General features: G+C 50.3%; 1 protein-coding gene and 1 long non-coding RNA gene across 6 annotated transcripts in view; one reads left to right on the forward strand and one right to left on the reverse strand.

The window, feature by feature from the left end:
- MAP3K14 (mitogen-activated protein kinase kinase kinase 14) overlaps positions 1 to 1,637 on the reverse strand; it is a 43,080-nt gene extending 41,443 nt beyond the window's left edge. For 2 of the 3 annotated variants that reach the window (XM_067715996.1, XM_067715994.1), the window contains exon 1: positions 1,528 to 1,637. The gene's annotated coding sequence lies outside the window, so the exon portion shown is untranslated. The remainder of the gene's footprint in view (positions 1 to 1,527) is intronic. The other variant, XM_067715995.1, reaches the window with a different exon arrangement.
- A 204-nt stretch (positions 1,638 to 1,841) lies between these two features.
- LOC137211861 (uncharacterized) lies at positions 1,842 to 8,127 on the forward strand. Of its 3 annotated transcripts, XR_010937243.1 has the most exons (5): positions 1,842 to 2,151; positions 2,382 to 2,511; positions 2,636 to 4,692; positions 5,004 to 5,086; positions 5,339 to 8,127. It is a non-coding gene; the product is annotated as an uncharacterized lncRNA (long non-coding RNA). The 3 variants fall into 3 exon arrangements; XR_010937245.1 differs by having other exon boundaries at positions 2,439 to 2,511; positions 2,636 to 8,127; XR_010937244.1 differs by lacking the exon at positions 2,382 to 2,511 and having other exon boundaries at positions 2,636 to 8,127.
- Positions 8,128 to 11,660: the final 3,533 nt, after the last annotated feature.

An 11,660-nucleotide genomic window follows, 5' to 3' on the forward strand; every position in this document is an offset into this window, starting at 1 on the left:
TTCACCACACCCTTCAAAATAAACGAGGATGTCCTCAAGGTGTCTCAAAATCTCACATGTCTGGCATTGCTGCACCAAAGGAACTGACTTTGACATCACTTAAACAACAGCAAGAGTAAATCCAAACACTTTGTAAGACAAGCACCTGTTCTCTCATGTTAAAAGCATAAATACCCCAGCGAACACTTCTCCCTCTGTCCTGCATCTTAAGTCCCATAATGTGGTCCTGGTCCAGGGCAAGGAGCCTGGGAAAGACCCCAGTGGCTCAGGTTCAAGTCTTCACCCTGAGTCCTAGCTATGAGGCATTAGGCAATATCTATTTACACCCCCGCCCCCAATAAACACACACCTGCCTCAGGTGCCTCACCTCTAAAGCAGGACAATACTATCTTATCACACAGACATCTGAAGGAAAAAGGAGGTTACAGGTATGAAGATACTAAGTAAAAAACACATCACTAATGTTAAGATACTATCTCCCTCTCATCTTCCAGAAAGACCATGTTTCTAGTCAAGGGGTTTTCAACATTTTTCCTGGAATAAACTTCAGACTTCTATTTTGTATTAGGCCCCACCTCTCATCATTTAGCTTCATCTGCTTTTCAAGTTCTTAATCAAGGGACAGGTACTCACTGTCCCCCAGTTAAAAAATAATAATTTTACCATTTACAGCACTGATTTGTCTCTTTTCTCCATTCATCCCCTAGTCCACCCTTAGGACTGAGAGCAATATTTTAACTTCAATTAGGAAAAATCGGCTTTTTCTGAAGTTACCCAGCACCGAGGAGGTTCCCGGGCAGGTGGGGCTCTCTGTGCCTCACAAGTGGCCTCCTTCTGCCTGGTGCCCGGTGGCTGCAGGATGCCAGGGCCACGATGGGCTTCCAAGATGGGATATTTTATCTGAGCCGACAGATAAAGTCCTGAGTGGAGTGGACAGAAGAACTACAGAGGGGTCAGGGAGAGAAAGAGGATATGCTGCGAGTAGCCTGCACTGCCCCGCTGGGTGGCAAGGGCAGGTTCTGCCTCTTCTCCCAGGCTCGGGGTGTGACCCCAGAACTTCCCAGGAAAGGCCTGAGGTTTTCACTGCCCGGACAGGTGGTAGGGCTCACGGACCCGGCGCACCTGGGCGTTAGGCACCTTCCGCCCGGTGCCGAGGTGAGCCCTCATCCTGGGGGGCATCCAGGGAACAGAGCAGGAGGGGCAGGCCCGGCGGTGGGGCAGCTTGGCGCGGAGGAACAAGGATGTTGGAGAAGGGGAAGCAAGGCGTCCCTGCGCGCGCTTCGGCCGAGCGTGTGGCCTGCGGGTGTGCTGGTTGAGCACGGCGTGAGACCGTGGCCCCGGCAGCGTGCGTGAGGGAGCGCCGGCGGCCGGCCGCCAGGGCCGAGGGCCCGCGCGCGAGTGGGTCCCCCGGCCGCGTCGCTGACCCCCACCATTCCGGGGCGGCGGGCCAGGCCGCAGCCCGGCCCCGGGTTGAGAAGCGACCCATCCCCTCTGCCCCTCGCCCCGGGACTCGCTCAGGTCACCTACCGGCCAAGCGCCGATCTCCCCCACCAGCGAGTGTCACGCTCCGCTCGTCCACGATCTCCCGCCGCCGGTCGCCGACCGCTGCTCTCAGGGCCCACGGTCGCCCCGCCCCGCCCCGCCTCGGACCCCGCCCCCTCACCGCCTTCCCGGCCATCCCCGGGGCCACGCCTCCGCCGGCGGCAGCAAATTTGCCTCGCTTCGCGCCTCCTTGCTTTGGCCTCACCTAGACCCTTGGCCCCGCCCACTCCTCCAATCTAACCAATGAGACAGCGCGTCCCAGCCAGTTCTGTCCTACTGCCCCAAGCAACGATTGGTTAACGAGGCCTCGTTTCCAGGAATGGGCACTATTTCCGGACAGTGTTTATAGAGAAGAGATTGCTGGGCTGACGGATCGACAGAAGGCGGAGGCGGTAGGGGTGTTGGTGTAACTACACATGCGCGCTCGGCTTCTGGCAGTCTTCAGGGTTGCTTTCTTCTGGAGGTTACGGGAAGGAAGGGTGAGCGTGCGCATGCGTGGGCCCCCCTCCCCAACCTAGGACCTGGTTACCTAGGAGACGGCGAGGCGTGCTCTCTCTCCAGGCTTTGGTTGTGTTTCCTCTTTGCTCCGGGCCGTAGCGGCTGAGGCAGGTGTGTTGGTTGTGGAGGGAGCGGGGCGGGGCAGGGGTGTGTATTTAGAAACACTTATATTGAGCACTGGTTGTGAGCCTGGTGCTGTAGAGGCTCTGAGGATAAGATAGGTTCTAGTGCCTGCCCTCGAGGAGGTTGGGGGGCTAAAGGCCTACGCAGGTCAGACCTGTGTGTTGAAACCCAGGTCTGGTGAGAGCGTGCGGCTGGCGTGGTGCAATCCCTTTCCACAGCCAGAGAAGCAACGTGGTGTGAGCGCTGCGTGAAGCATCTCCTCGCTGGGTTTACAGGTTATGGAGCCAGAAAGAAGATTAGAGCTTTACTTATTTAAAAAAAGGACTTGGAGTCTGGATATGCACCAAGGTGTCAACAATGCTTTTCTCTGAATGGTGGGTGGGGGTGGGCGTTGGGGAAGGGGTAGGGGAGGTGCTTAAGGGAGGTATGGATATTTTTTCTTTTCTAACTTTTGCTTTTCCATATTTTCCAGCGTTACCACAGTGAGCTTGTATTTTATTTATAATAAAGAAAATATTTCCACGCTTAAAAAAAGTTTGCAAAATAAAAGATATGCCCCTACCTGGGCACCCCACCCCAATAAGTGGTCTACAACAGGCAGGTGTGGTAAGTGGCTCTAATGGTACGGGTAAGCAGGCCCCATTCAAGGCTGTCTGGGGAAGTAAGGATCACCCAATCTCTGGAAGTGTTGGAGCAAAGACCTGCTCAGGACCACTTTGCAGACAGTGGTTCATAGCTTGAAGTCTGTTTCTGGAGATCTGCATCCAACAGACATCTTGGTTGTCAGGGGATACGGAAGACCATTTAGGCAGAAAACTTAACCATCTAGAGGCCTCACCCACTCACTCAGGCTATAGATAAGTTTTGTTTGGCTGGCCCAATGTTTTTTTTCAATTGAATTTGAATGCCTTCGAGCAGAGCCTGCAGTTCCTCACAGCCCCAGCCCCCGTTGTCTTACACCCAACCACTTAACCTATGTCATTTGCCTGGCCACTAAAGTGTTTGCGGTCATGGTCCAGATAGAGCCCATACTTTGGAGCTGGACAGTCTCTGTTGCATAAACTGGCTCTGCTACTGACTGACGTGGGAAATGATGGGCAAGAAAGAAGCTGGGGGCCCTTAAAGCTGCTTCCAACCACAGGGTTTTCATTTCTGTGACTCAGGGAGAGGTAGAGCTTGGCCAGATGGTGGGTTACAGGTCAGTATCAGCAAGCCTGGATGCAGGGCTTGCCTCTTCCACCACCTGTTTGCCTCTGGGCACACCGCTTCTCAGGAAAGATGTGGGCACAGGGCCAGAGTCTGCAGACATTCCCTGGCCTGCCTTTGCCTTCTCCCTCTTTCACCATTCCTTCTTTACGACACCCAGTGCCCATGTACTTTACCCAGCTTCCCTCGACACTTCTCTCGGTCCCCGCGACGACCCACCCACCCTATCAATATTATCTGTCTTTAAATCTATCCACTAACACTAATGTGTATTACTGGGAGAGAGTGAACCTGTTGACCCAAAGTTGCAACTCCCAAGAAGGAATTTCACATCAGGTTGCAGGAGAGGAACAAACCTCTACAGACTAGTGAGGACAAGATTTGGGACTCCTGGTTTCAGCTACTTTCCCCAGGCCTTTCCAAGCCCAACTGTGTGTGAGGTGAGGTAAGAAACAACATGATACTCACTGCAAGTGAGCACTGAGCACTTCTGAGCCTTGAAATGCTGGCATCTTCTGGAAGGAGAGCTTCAGGGTAAAATTAGTTCCTTCCAGCCCAGCTAGTTGAGTCACGACAACCTGGGAAGGCTTCTAGCCCTGAGTCAGTTGTGCAGCCTCAGCTCTGCTTTAAATAAAATAAGTTGGTATTTATGGGATGACTCACACCTGGAGCAGTGAGCTGGGTTCTCAGCACTCAAGGATTTCTGCATCCCACTCCCATGGTTGAAGTCCGGCAATGGAAGGGCAAGACTATGCTCTTCCACAAAGAATAGTAGCTTCTGTTTTTTGAGAGCTTATAAAAAATAAACCAGATGTTTCTAAGTGCTTTGTATGCATAATAACCTCGCTAAATATTCACTCCTGTCTAGGGTTTCCCAACCTGGCACCACTGACATTTTGGATTGGATAGTTCTTTGTTGTGGGGAGGCTATCATATATATTATACGATGTTTAAGAGCATTCCTGCCCTCTGCCCACTTGATGCCAGTAACACCACCCTCCTACACCCAGTTGTGACAAGAAAAAAAATGTCTTCAGACATTGACAGGTGTCCCAAAGGGAGCAAAAGTGCCCCCAGTTGAGAACCTTTGCAGTCTAACCTCACAGAATAATAACTATTATTATCATCCCCACTTCACAGATGAGGAAACTGAGGCTCAGAGAAAAGTGACTTGCCCAAGGTCACTTCACTGTAATAGAAGATCTGGGATTTAAACCAGGTGTGACCCAGAGCCCCTGCTCTCCTGCATGCAGGACTCTGCAAAGAGACTGTGGGCTTCAAGGAGCAAATTGCCTAATCACTTCTGTAGAAGAGTGATGAAGAGTGAGTGAATTCTGTGCATCAGTGAGAGAATGCCATTCTTGGATCATTTCTCCTTTTCTGTTTGCTTTGGAAGAAAGGCAATTATATTCTGGTTTTTATTGCCTTGGTCAGCGCAGTTCATGGTGTCCAGCAATGTCTAGTGGGAAAGTAGCTAGTGAATCATCTCTGTGTCCGTGGGTCTTAGGCCCCACTTTCCTGGGAGATCCTGAAGTTATGCTTGAAAAGAACTCGGATGTGAGGCTGAGATCAGAGACGACTGGGGGGTGGGAATGGATGTTCCTGAAGGAGAAGCAGCTTTCTTTCTCCATCAGGGACCTGGCCGAGGCTGCAGCTGTAGTGCTGTTGCTGCCCTCCCGGGCTTGGACCTGCCCCGTTGCTGCCACCCAGTCCAAAGGTATTGGTGGGACTAGGGAGGCAGGAGAGGGAATGGGTTCAGGCAGTGGTGTGCTGGGGCTCTCTTCCTATCCTGCCGCCAGGAACTCATGTTGCTTGAAATCAGACATGTTGGGAGTATTTACACCATAGAAATTAGCAAACAATATAAACCAGGCCTACCTACCCGCCAGCTGGTTGTTCAGCATTTACCAGCGCACCATTGCATGCAGGTTCTGGATCCTGATTGACTCTCACTAATTCTGCTTAACAGGAGGAGATGGAAGGGGGCATGGCGAGCCACAGAGCTATGGGACAAGAGGAGGAGCCCCGGTGACGTGGCTGAGGAGAGACGTGTTCATCTCCACAAAGGACGGAGCTGCCTGGGTGGGGGTCTCTGGAACACTGGGCAAAATTGACCTTACCAAGAGGTCATCTCCTGGGCGTACCTGAGACCCCTCCTGACCTTGGAGCCCTCTTAGGCTTCTTAGGGAGCCCTGGGTTAAGGCTTGACTCAAATTCTTCTCACTTCCTGATGGGTTATCCCCTGCTAGCTCACCTCCCTGCCTCCAGTCTCCTCTCAACGTCATTCTCAACCCTTCTGGTGGATTTCATCCTCCTAAGAGACCACTTAGGTCATGTGTTCTAGCCCCAGTGTCTCCACATCTCTTGCCTTTCAATTCCTCACCTTTACCTTTTTTCTTCTCAACCTCCAAATGTTATCGAGTCTCCCCAGCCAAAAAACAGACCGGTAAAGAAAAAAAAACCCTTCCCCTGTCTCGACTTTCCCCTCTCAACTCCCAAACTTCTTGGTACTCCTGGTGTCTGCTTCATCTCCCACTTGTGTGTAACCCCGGCGGTCTGTTTTTTGCCCACTATCCCTTCTCTCCATGGATACCCCACTAACCGCCTCTGAGTCAGATGACCTTGTCTTAGCTCCCATATGCAGCCAGCTACAGATGTGATGCTCCGGGCACCTACTGTGTCAGGCCCTGGGGAGGGAGTGCGGGACCTCCAGACCAGTCCCTGCCCTGCCCTTAGGGAACACCCTTCCCAAGGGTGGACAGACCTTGAAAGGTGACTACAGATGAGGACCGAAATCATTCCAGGTGATGAGGATGTTGAGAGGATGGACAGAGTGTACTGTATCATGCAGGGCCCAACCAGGGAAACAGAACTCATTCCGAGTTTTTAAACATGGAATTTCACACAAGGAATTGGTTACACAGAGGTTGGAAGAGCTGAGAAACCCAGGAGGAGATGGCAAGGTAACCAGGAATCCACTATTAGTCCTGGGTTGGGGGGAAAACAGTGTAATCAGTGGCGGGGGGGCCAGGGTCACTTGGAAGAAGTTGGAACCACAGAGAAGATACAATCCACTTCCATAGATACCACTCAGGACTGAGCGGGATGAAGATTCTCCTCTCCTTCCACGTTCCACCCTCTGGTCTCCTGCCAGAGCCTCTCATTGGTCCGGAGCCTGCAGGGGTCAGTCACCTGCAGTGCAGAGCAGAGAAGGTGAGGACCAGATGGGAGGGCAACAGCCCAGGACCACCACCAGGATGGGATGGGAGAGGATGAGGGGGCGACTGACTTAGTGGAGGGGGCTCAGAGAAGGCTTCCCTGAGGAGCTAAGCTGAGACCTGCAAGGTGAAGGGGAATTGGAGGAGAAAGCGTTCCGAGCAATAACTGACATTTGAAAAAGGCTAATCTTTTTAGAGCCTGAGGTTCCCAGCAAAATTGAGCAGAAGGTGCAGAGATTTGCTACCTACCCCCTGCCCCCGCACACGCACAGCCTCCCCACTATCAGCATCACACACCAGAGTGGTACTTTTGTTACAGTCGATGAACCTACACTGACACGTTGTAATCACCCAAAGTCCACAGTTTATATTAGGGTTCACTTTTGCTGTTGTATGGTCTATAATACAGTCTGTGGGTTTGGACAAGTGTATGATGACATGTATTCATTATTATAATACCATACAGAGTATTTTCACTGCCCTAAAAATCCTCTGTGCTCTGCATGTTCATTCCTCCCTCCTCCCACCCCACCACCCCAAACCCTGGCAGCCACTGATATTTTTACTATCTCCATAGTAATAAATAAATAAATTGTGATACATCCAACCAATGAAATACTATTCAGCGCTAAAACGGAATGAGCTATCCGACATGAAATGACTTAAATGCATATTACTTAAAAGACTTCTATGCGTATTACTAAGGGAAAGAGGACAATATGAAAAGATTCCATACTGTATGATTCCAACTATATGCCATTCTGGAAAAGGCAAAAGTATGGAGACAGTAAGAAGGTCAGTGGTATTTTTTTTGCCCATTCTCTTCCTGAGGCTTCATGGATACTGTACTTTCTGTCTCTGTTTCTTTCTCCAGTTCTTTCTTTTTGTTTTTTCGGCCGTGCTGCGCGGCTTGTGGGATCTTAGTTCCCTGGCATTTCCTCTTTCTCCCATTCTTAAAGACTGAGGCACATCCCAAGTTTCAGTCCCAAGCCCCCCACTTCTCTGCACTTTCTCCTTTGGAGTTCTCATCCATTCCTAACTTCACTTAATCATTCCACAAACATTAATTGAGCACCTGGTGTGTGCCAGACACTTGAGTTGGCCCCTGGTGACAGTGAGAGATGAATGAGTCATGAGGCCCGCCCTCCAAGAGGAGATGGACAATGTTGCAATACAATGTGGACGGTAGTAGGAAGTCCTGGGTGAGGTAAGAACACATAGAAGAGATCAAAGAAGGCTTCCTGGAGGAGGTGACCCTTGAGCCGATTGCTGCCAGGTACGCTAGCAGTGAGCCAGGTGAATGAGGCGGGAAGAACATTCAGGTGGAAGGAATAACATGTGCACAGGCAGACAAGGGGCCTGTCAAGGCACATTGTGGACTTGGGTGTGGAATGCAAGGGATGCGGGGGGGAGAGAGAGCCTCAGGCTGGCCCCGCAGGCTTTGATCTGGATTGCAGAGGGCCTTATATACTTAGTAGGCTGGGCTGGGGAAAAGACAACATTTCTAGAACACAATTTGATTTAAAAATTTTTTTTCTTTTTTCATCTTTATTGGAGTATAATTGCTTTACAATGATGTGTTAGTTTCTGCTGTACAACAAAGTGAATCAGCTATGTGTATACATATATCCCCATATCTCCTCCCTCTTGAGCCTCCCTCCCACCCTCCCTATCCCACCCCTCTAGGTGGTCACAGAGCACCGAGCTGATCTCCCTGTGCTATGCGGCAGCTTCCCACGAGCCATCCATTTTACACTTGGTAGTGTAAATGTGTTGTTGCTACTCTCTCACTTCGTCCCAGCTTCCCTCCCCCCCCCGCCCCCACCCCCCCACCCCGTGTCCTCAAGTCCGTAGAGCACATTTTTAGAGACGCTTCTCTGTCTGCAGTGTGAAAGGGCCGGGGTGGTGGTGGAGCACGTTACAAACTAGGAGGCTAGTCGGGGGGCTTTGTAGTAAACCAGGTGAGAGACGGTGGGGGCTGGACTCGGGCAGTGCAAGGGGATGGGGAGCCAGGACAGTCTAGCAGAATATGGAGAGATTCAGAATTGAGAAAAGAAGTCAGCTGGTAGGGTGTGGACCAAGGGTGGGAGCGGTGAGTCTGGGCTGATACTGCTGAGGTCAGGACCCATAGGAGGAGACAGGTTCTGGGAAGAAGAGGAGTATCGGCTTTGGACATATTGTAGCTGAGGTACATCTGGTCCCATCAATTGTCCTTCTTGACTGTTCACTTCCAAATTAACACCTTCAGCTCTGACCTCGATCCTGAGCTCCAGACCGGAATTTCCAGGGGCCCGTAGAGCATTTCCACCTTCTAGCCAGTCGCCTGTCATCTCTACCTCTACGTAGTCCCCCAAACCTGTGCCTCGCCCATCTCCTTCTGTTAGTGACGTCACCACCGTCCCCGGGAGTGTCATCGCCTTCTCTCGCCGACTCACCCCGAGCCACACAGATTCTGCCTGCATAACGCCCTTTGAGTCTGTGGCCTCTCTTTGGCTCCTCTTTCTGCCAGTGCCCCTGTGATGTCCCACCGTTTCCTCTTGCTTCTGTCATTTCCATTCCGATCCTTCCTACTGTCTGTCTGACACTCCCTTGCTCAAAATTTTCAGTGCCTGCCCATTGCCTACTGGTAAAGTACATGCTTGTTCTCTGGCTCTCAAGGTCCTCACAGTCCAGCCCCCACTTACCTTTTTGGCTCTTAATTTTCACAACTTCCTGGCAGACACCCTTACCATCGCCCCAAACCATGCCATGTCTTGTGCGTCCAGACCACAGGCCGTCCTGCAGACTGCAATGCGTCTTCTCCTGCCTCTGCCTGTCAAATCACACCCATCCCTCAAGGCCCCGATGAAATGCTTCCTCTCCACACACCATATTTCCCAGGTGATTGTCTGCCTCATCTCTCTTAACAGACAGCACCTTAAGGGCAGCTTTTCATCACCGTATGAGGAGTTGGTATTCACTAAATGTGTGTTGAACTGAATTGGCTCAAAAAACATTCCTCAGATCAGGAACCTGTTGTGGTTCCTCATATTGTCCACCACTTCAAACCTGTTCCTAGTGGCTTCCCAGGCTCCGTCTTAGGTATCTAACCTTATTCCCCCACGGTTCCCCCAAATATGTCCCTTGTTCAATTTCAACTCTATGCTAGAAGTGTGAAAGATAGAAAAATGAATAAAATACACCTTCCCTGCCTTCCCTTCCCATATCTACCAGGGTGGATAAACTATGCCTACTAATAACTACTATCAGTTTAAAATAATATCTTTCACTCCTGAGTTATCCTGCCTCTCCTTCTTTAAGATTGAAATTCTAATTTTGTTCGTATTGGTGACCTGCTCCTTTTTAAATGCTTCCTGGACTCCCTTGAAGCTAGGATGGCCATGTGACAAAATTCTGGCCAGTGAGAAGTACGTGGAAGTCTCTGGGTGGGGCTTCTGGGAAAACTTCCTAAAGGGGACCAACCCAGCTGGCACACACCCTTTGTCTTTTGTCCTTTGTCTTATTATCCTTCTTTAGTCTAGAATGTAGACCCACTGCCAGGAGGTATAGCAGCCAGTATTTGAGCATAAGCATGGAAACTTCATCCTCTGATGGCAGAGCAGAAAGCTAGATGGGCTTTGAGTCCCTGACGGTTCCTTCAGTAGTTGCGGCACGTGGACTCAGTAGCTGCGGCTAGAGGGCTTTAGAGCGCAGGCTCAGTAGTTGTGGCTCGTGGGCTTAGTTGCTCCTCGCCATGTGGGATTTTCCTGGACCAGGGCTTGAACCCGTGTCCCCTGCATTGGCAGGCAGATTCTTAACCACTGTGCCACTGGGGAAGTCCTCCAGTTCATTTTTCAAACCTCCAGTCCTCCAGGTTTGTCTATTCCTTGAATAGTGGATGTGTGCACTTTGTACAAATTTCAAAAGAGTGTGCTTCTCCCACCTCTGGCCCCAGGTTTCCCTCTTTTGAAGCAACCATTCAAAAATATAGTTTCTTGTGTATTTTTCCAGACGTGTTTCGTGCATCTACAAACACATAAATTCAGGTAGCCTCTTTTTTAAAAAGTAACGCAAGTGGACTTCCCTGGTGGTGCAGTGGTTAAGAATCTGCCTGCCAATGCAGGGGACGTGGGTTTGAGCCCTTGTCCGGGAAGATCCAGCTAAGACGCAGCTAAGCCCGTGCATCACAACTACTGAGCCTGTGCTTTAGAGCCCGCGAGCCACAACCAATGAGCCTGCGTGCCAGAACTACTGAAGCCCACGTGCCTAGAGCCCGTGCTCCGCAACAAGAGAAGCCACCGCAATGAGAAGCCTGCCCGCCGCAACAAAGAGTGGCCCCCGCTCGCTGCAACTAGAGAAAACCCGTGCGCATCAACAAAGACCCAACACAGCCAAAAATAAATAAATTTATATATGTATAAAAAAAAGTAACGGAAGCATGCTATACACAACAGCTCTGTACTTTATTTCACTTTACATATCAGTGAGTTCCACATCGTACATGCTTCATTCTACCCCATTGTATGTCTGGTATGTAATTTACCTGGTCCCCTATTGATGGAGTTACCTGTTTCCAACCCATTTCCTACTATAAGAATTGTTGCAGTAAATATCTTTGTACCTATTTCATTTTGCATATTAATTCATCCATGCATTCCACAAATGTTATTGAGCACTTGCTATGCACCAGGCCAGCTCTAGGCACGGTGTGTGCGTGTGTGCGTATGTGTGTGTGTGTGTGTGTGTGTGCAGAGTAGTGAGCACAACAGGCCCAGTCCTTGCATCATGGAGCTGACAATCTATAGTGGAGAAAGCTACAGGATAGATTCCTAGAAGTGGGTCACACTTGCTTTCAATCCTTCTAATGATGTCAGGAAGAATCTCACTTGGGTAAGAAAGTCTCACTAGTGCCAAAATGTCTTTAATATTATCTTTCTCTAATACTTGCTAATCTCTTCAAGACAGAGTGTTGGTCTCCGATTAGAGTCTTTGGCCAGAGCCTAGCTAGAGCTTCATAACAATGTTTGGTTTTTATTGGATATAGCTTTACATAGATTTTCCATCTGCAATCAAAATATGAAGGTTCCTTCCAAA

This window comes from Pseudorca crassidens, chromosome 19 (genome assembly GCF_039906515.1).
Source record: "Pseudorca crassidens isolate mPseCra1 chromosome 19, mPseCra1.hap1, whole genome shotgun sequence".
Classification (NCBI taxonomy): Eukaryota; Metazoa; Chordata; class Mammalia; order Artiodactyla; family Delphinidae; genus Pseudorca; species Pseudorca crassidens.